The 7,028-nt window shown below is 41.2% G+C and overlaps 1 long non-coding RNA gene across 1 annotated transcript in view; it reads right to left on the minus strand.

Annotated features, from left to right (window-relative positions):
* LOC308066432 overlaps positions 1-7,028 on the minus strand; it is a 79,261-nt gene that overhangs the window by 56,577 nt on the left and 15,656 nt on the right. Inside the window, exons 2-3 of the long non-coding RNA XR_013929148.1 lie at positions 2,674-2,762; positions 250-348 (exon numbers count right to left, since the gene is read on the minus strand). This is a non-coding gene — a long non-coding RNA (uncharacterized lncRNA). The remainder of the gene's footprint in view (positions 1-249; positions 349-2,673; positions 2,763-7,028) is intronic.

A 7,028-nucleotide genomic window follows, 5' to 3' on the forward strand; every position in this document is an offset into this window, starting at 1 on the left:
AATACATTTGCGCAGAAAGAAGCTACGCAGTCAGACCAAAACCTTTTCACTGAAAATGCTAAGCAAAGAATTTTCGCTACTGAATATATTTCACTAGTGAAAAAGTCAGAAAGGCTTCCATAGCCTAACCTGCTCTCCCTTCCATTCACTATTGAGAAATCATTTATCTCTGATGGACTAAAGATGCCAGGTATCTTTGGCCACATGTTCATTTGACAAATAATTCACCTTGTGCTTTTTGTCATTTACCTCAGATGGGATACTCCTCAGTTAGGAAACTGCATAAACATCCAGAAATGTATCTCATTATTTTTCTTCAATGTCTTTGCTTCACTTCTGCGATGACACCTGTTGAATAAAAATTACTTTTTTTAGTGTGGGGGACATGCTGGAATTGCTGTTAATTACACAGGTCAGATTGTCTTGTAATTCGCTTACAGTCTCCATCATCTGCCTCTGTCAGCATTTCCCCTCAATATATACTTTAAACTGTAGGCATTACAAGGAGATGTGATCTCGAGGTTCTGAGTTTGCAAACCTTGACTAAAGAAAGAATCCTAATCAACAACTGGGTCTTCAACACCTTATGAAAATACAATACACAGAATCTGCAAACTGAGATAAATGGGAAGATTGTTTGCTATGTATTTTGATTTACATTAGACAATTTGCTCCAGGGGATATTGCTTGCATAGCTTCCTCCCTAATCAGTACGCGTGAATCTCTCCATATAAAAATCTGAGAATTATGCTTGTTTCAGTCCACAGTTATCACACGGATCCTAGATGCAGGTGCTAATGCTATGCAGCAATATTCTAGCCTGATTCATCAAACTCACAACACTGCACTTTGCCTGTTTTCCTCTTTGTAAGAGGCTATTCTTACTAGGCTCCACTAGTGTACCAGCCCCACTGTTTTTCACATTTATTTGCTGAGTTCCAGTCATTATTGTCTAGGTGTTAGTATTAGCTTTACCAATCAGTCAGCTGCAAAACACTAATACATTACCAAGCCCGTAGTAAGGAGATGTACATAGTCAGCTCTCTTCTGACAGTATCAATATACTTGCTGCAGAGTGGTTTATGTATAAAGAGGTCTGTACTCAAAGACCTAGAAGCCTGAGGCTATGCCCACTCATGCTGTCTGTTGTTTCTTGATAACCCTGCAGGTTTACTACAACTTGCTAAGGTCAATGCACAACAGAAGACCTCCATCTTTAGGCTGAAGGCTATTCTCCCTTACAACCTGTGCTTATCCAGCTGAAAACACTGGCATTGCACTGATGCTGTAACAAAATTTGACCTTCTAGGATGAGTTAGGGTGAAGTGTTGCTACTATTTTTAAGAGGAAATTTGAAACTGAGGCTGACTTGTAAAATGATTGTAGTAGGATACCTAACAAGTTCTTTTGATGCCCTATTTTAGCTTCAGTTATCTTGATCTTCAGCCTCCCACAGCTGTTGAGTAAGGCAGAAGGCAATATGTCACTGTGGTAAATTGTGGGAGAGAAGAAAAAGGGAGTTCACAACCCTGCTGTTCAAAGTTACAAATGTGTTTATTCTTTATCAAAGATTCTAGGGTTTTTCCCTTCACCTCAAAGCCTCCCAGACATATATATATATATATGTATATTTTTAAAATTTTTAAATACAATTTTTTTTAGCGTGGTATTTTCAGATGATACATCCTGGGAATAAGAAACATTCTGGCTATATCCAAATGTAAATGGTGATTCAGGAACACCTATTATGACCACTAGATGACAGTTTCACCTCACCCTGTGAAAAGCACTGCCACTGGAGAAACATTAGCACTCCATATACTCTCTTATTAGATCTGGGATTCTGGTGACTAATTTTCTTACATGTGGAGCTTCATTTGTGACAGGATGTTCTCACACCAAAAAAAAAGGCATTTTCCCATGCATGACACCATTGAGCAATATGGCAATTTTAAGGAAAATCAGCAAAAATAACGTACTATGCACCAAGAAGTTCATTCAGAAATGATTGGAGATATCTCCATGGTATGTGCAACACTCAAATATGCAACGGTAGGTGGGTTCTGAGTGTATGGAGAAAAGAACAGGGAAAAGCCAGTGGGATTTCTAGGGCTGGGGTAGTAAAAGGCAAATTGGGAAGATGAGGGTGCGATTAATGAGAACTCAAAGGACTGCAGTTAGTAACAGGAGTTCCTCTCCTTTTTCAGCTCTCCACCTACTCAGTGGGAAGGCTCATTCTTCTCCTCTTTATTATAGGAACTGAAATCTATCTACCACCCTGGGGTCCACAGAGCAGCTAATTCCCTCTTGCAGCCCCCCCTGTTTCCATACTTCCTGGGTTGCTGTTCCAACACAGGAGGTAGGTGCATGTGAGGTCCCAGCAGAAGGCCAGCAAAGGACAGGCATGTCTGGGCTAATTAGTCCGGCTGCTGATAGGACCAAAACCACAGATTTGCAGTAGAAACCTTAGGAGAGGTCCTATGCCTTCAGTAAAAGCCATCTCCTCACTTCCACAGACCCCTGGCCTCAGTACGGATAGCAGCAGAGCAGAATACCATCTGCTCCAGTGGTTGTTCTATTCAGAAAATTGGACCTTATATTCCAGAAAAAAAATAAACATCTGAAGTTGGCTTTGTCCAAATTTCCCACTCTTCTCCCTTGTATGCCACTCACCTGCAACCCAGAAAATTACACAGCTCTTGACAAGGCAGGCATTGTCATCACATGAGAGTTGATATCAAACTTAAATCTCCACGTTTCAGCTTGAGGAGAGGAAAAGGAAATGGGTGAGAGATCACTGCAGTGGGTAAGAGTGATCAAAACCTGATGGAAAACATAATGGAGAAAGCATGCCACAGCCACGCTTTCTGCTTCCATGAAGGACTAAACGGGGGAGAGACTCGTAAACTATGGAGAGTTGATGCCGGCTCTTCTTTTAACTGTAGGACCTATGTATCACCACTCTGCTATGTGGGGCCTTTCTGTCTTAAGAAAATCCTGTGAAACGTGACCAGGAATTTCTGATCACAGGAAAACACAGGCATATACACCTGTCACAAACATACATTTCACCAGCACTTTTCCCCTTCCCCTTTATGGCACTCCCACAGTGAGAACCAGGGACAAAATACTTTTTAAAGGCGCATCCCATCACAGTCACACACCTTAATCCCCTTCACATCCTGGTGAGTAACCACTTCCCACCCTCAGTTCAATCTACCCATATATGCTTTTTTCTCCCTTTCCAGTTCTCTGTAGACACTCAGACCTTGTGTTACTGAAATGCTAATGAAAATGTTGAACATTGCCAAAATAAGGCTCCTGTATCTAGTCACATCACAGACACATTGCAAGGGTCTGAAGATGCGCACACTAGGCTATATCATGTGAAAAGCTGTTCATCCAAACACAAAACAAACAGATGTCTGGTCATGGACTTGTGTGATCCATCATGCTCCATGGTGTGCTGTTTCAAGAAAGGGAGTGTGTGGCCCTGGTGTGAGGTCCCAGCAAAGAACAGGGGCATCTGGGCTAGCTAGTCCTGCTAGGATCAGCACAGATCTGCAGTAGGAACCTTAGGAGTGGTTATATGATGGTGGCTTATAGATGAATGACTGTAGGAACATGCTGACAACACCAAGCTGTGTGGTGTGGTCGCCACGCTGGAGGGAAGGGATACTGTCCAGGGGGACTTTGGCAGGCTTGAGAAGCGGGCCCGTGTAAACCTCATGAAGTTCAGCAAGGCCAAGTGCAAAGTCCTGCACCTAGGTCAGGACAACCCCTGGTGTCAATACAGACTGGGTGGAGAATGGACTGAGAGCAGCCTTGAGAAGGACTTGGTGCTGGTGGATGAAAAGCTCAACATGGCCTGACAATGTATGCTTGTGGCCCAGAAAGCCAACTGAATCCTGGGTTGCATCACAAGAAGCATGGCCAGCAGGCTGAAAGAGGTGATTCTTCCCCTCTACTCAGCTCTTGTGAGACCCCACCTGGAGTACTGTGTTCAGCTCTGGAGCTCCCAGCGTAAGAAGGGCATGGACCCATTGGAGCAAGTCCAGAGGAAGCCATGAAGATGATCAGAGGGCTGGAGCACCTCTCCTACGAAGACGGGCTGAAAGAGTTGGGGTTGTTCAGCCTGGAGAAGAGAAAGCTTCAGGGAGACCTTATAGTGGCCTTTCAATACTTAAAGGCGGCTTACAAGAAAGATGGGGACAGGCTTTTTAGTAAGGTCTGTAGCAATAGGACAAGGGGTAATGGTTTTAAACTAAAGAGGGCAGATTTAGATTAGATATTAGAAAAAAAAATCTTTACTGTGAGGGTGGTGAGGCACTGGAACAAGTCATGCAGAGAAGCTGTGAATGCCCCATCCCTGGAAGTGTTCAAGGCCAGGTTGGATGGGGCTTTGAGCAACCTGGTCTAGTGGAAGGTGTCTCTGCCTATGGCAGGGGAGTTGGAACTAGACAATCTTTAAAGGCCCTTTCCAACGCAAACCATTCTGTGATTCTATGATTCCAAGGACACGCTTTTTAGGAGTGTTTACCACTGGCTGCAGTGCAGTGCAGCTGCCTCTTTCTAGCTCCAGGACTCTCAATGCAGGAAAGCAACTCAGCACATTACAAATCTGCTATCAAGGTGAATCTGATGTAGGGAATATCCAAACCAAGAGGATGCCACAAATGTAGGAGATGCCATGAGAAGTGAAAAAAAAGTGAGGGTTTTTTAATAGTTCTCTTTACCTCATTGATCCAATGAGGTTGATGTAACTAGGCAATCATGGCTCTCTGGGCTTAGTATTCAAGTACAGTATTCAAGAGCAGTCCAGAATACTGTAGCAGAATAATAATATTGTTTTGCCTGTCAGTAAACACTTCCTAGCCAAAGATCTTACAGCACTTCACCATTACTTCTAAATCTAACATTATTAATCCATTCTGAATTATTTTCAATATTTCAAAATTAAAATCAAAATATCATCCATATATTAAATAGACAAGAGTATGAAGGGAAAGAAGGATTCACTGATTTGCATGCAATCACCAAGAGTCATTATCAAATTTAACATCCTCTAATCATCCTTAAATAAAACCTAGCAATACTTTAATAAACATAGGCAGATTTCTTCACTTTTAGGATGCTCACTTTTTCCTTAGATAAAATAGGGTGGTAATACCAACTTTGTGAAGTGCATGGTCTTCTACTTACAATAGATACTGTGTAAAAACTAAGTATTACTTTTATCACCATCATTAGCCACTTCTGAGCCTGAATACAGAAAGCTGTGAAAATTGAAAAGTTATTTAAGAGTTACAGAATAGAAAGTGAAAATAGTAACATCAAACTGAAATTGCCAAACTGAGTTTAGATGGGCAAACTGTCCTTCACCCCTCATATTTGCACCATGTCACAGAGTGTATAACGTCCTTATAGAGAATAATACTGAGATTTTAAGGGGAAAAAAATCAAAATCTTTCAGTATTTGACTTAAGATGTCACCTAGCAGCAAACAAATCACTGTTTTTTATCTATTTATTAGGTAATGCTTTCTGCAGGACACTGGCTTTTGATTGCTTGCTGGTTTTCTCGTGGTCTCCTCACTTCACACTGACCAGTGCCCAGCAGTGGTTTAGCTGTACAAGCTGATGAGCTCATGCCCTAAAGTGGAAAGGTTACACAAGACTCAGCTGCTAACACTCCCAAGGCTGAAAATCTACAAACACTGCCACGTGTATGCGGGGGTGGGAGAGTGGATTTAAAAAAAAAACTAGGAAAAAATCTGCAAAAACAATGTATAGTATTGAGACTTTAGTTGCCCATCATCTGCTTTCATTTACCGTTTCAAGCTCTATTGCACCAGCTGAAAGTAAACATTTTTTTCCTTTTTTATAATTTATATCTGTAACCATATATAAAATCACTTAGATGAAGTGAAAGAGAGCTCTAGGAACTGAAATACAGTAGGGTAACTTGGAAAAATTCTTAGATATTATTCCAGGTAAATATATGCCATCCTTACTTTACTCCTCACATACCACCAAAAGAAGAAAAAAATTTCTAGAAAGAAACAAGTTACTTTTGGAGGGGTAAAGAAGAGAGAAAATTTGTAAAAATTTCCATGGCAACTTTTCAGCTTATAACCAGATTCCATGAACCTTATTCATCCCATAAAGAGGGCAAATCTCAAGTCACATACAGTCCAACATGTGATCACTTGATTGCTTTTAATGTAGGAGGATTGTATTTTCCATGCCCTGGCTAAAGATTAAAAGAAAACTGTGAGGGCTGGAGGTGGACACCAATGCTTTTTTTGATGCCAGCTATTTTTCCCCCCCTTTTCAGACTTTCATCCAAAACATGCTTACTTTGGCAGCCTACGGAGGGGGCTGCGAAATCATAAAGAGCCACTGTCCGGTTTTTACTTCTGTGAGACAGTAGACCAAATCTAATCCTTGCAAATTGCAGCTGTTTTGATCAAAACTGTTTGCCAAACTATAAACTCCTTTTTATTTTTTCCTGCTTTTCTGTTTTTCTGTTGTTGTCAAGACCTGGAGGGTGTCAGAAGACATTTTTTTCCAAGAGTTTTTAAGGTTATTCTCTTACCTGCTTTTTAGCTACATAAAGGAAAAGGGGGTGGGGATTTCTGGGAAAGAGGAGTGGGGAAATCATTTGTGCTGTTCAAGAGCTTGCTTTCAAAAGACTGAATCAATGGTACAAAGGATAATGAGGCTTTGCCTTTATGCTGCTGGCTCACATCTGAGGTGACTGAAGGTTCCTGACTGCTTTGTTATTACCCTTGTTTATTATTGTAATATATAGGGACTAATCAAGATGGACAAAGATTTAGAAATTGCTATACAAACAGGGAGCTGTACACAGCCCTTGACCTAAAGAACTTACAGTTTAAACAGACACACCAAACATGTTACCAGTGATGTTGGAAAACACATGCAATTGTGGCGGCATGTTAAATACTTTAAGGCCCAGTTACATCTTCCTGGATCAAAGTTAAGATTTTCAAAAAGGGTGCGAGA

Source organism: Falco punctatus, assembly GCF_963210335.1.
Source record: "Falco punctatus genome assembly, chromosome: 6".
Classification (NCBI taxonomy): domain Eukaryota; kingdom Metazoa; phylum Chordata; class Aves; order Falconiformes; family Falconidae; genus Falco; species Falco punctatus.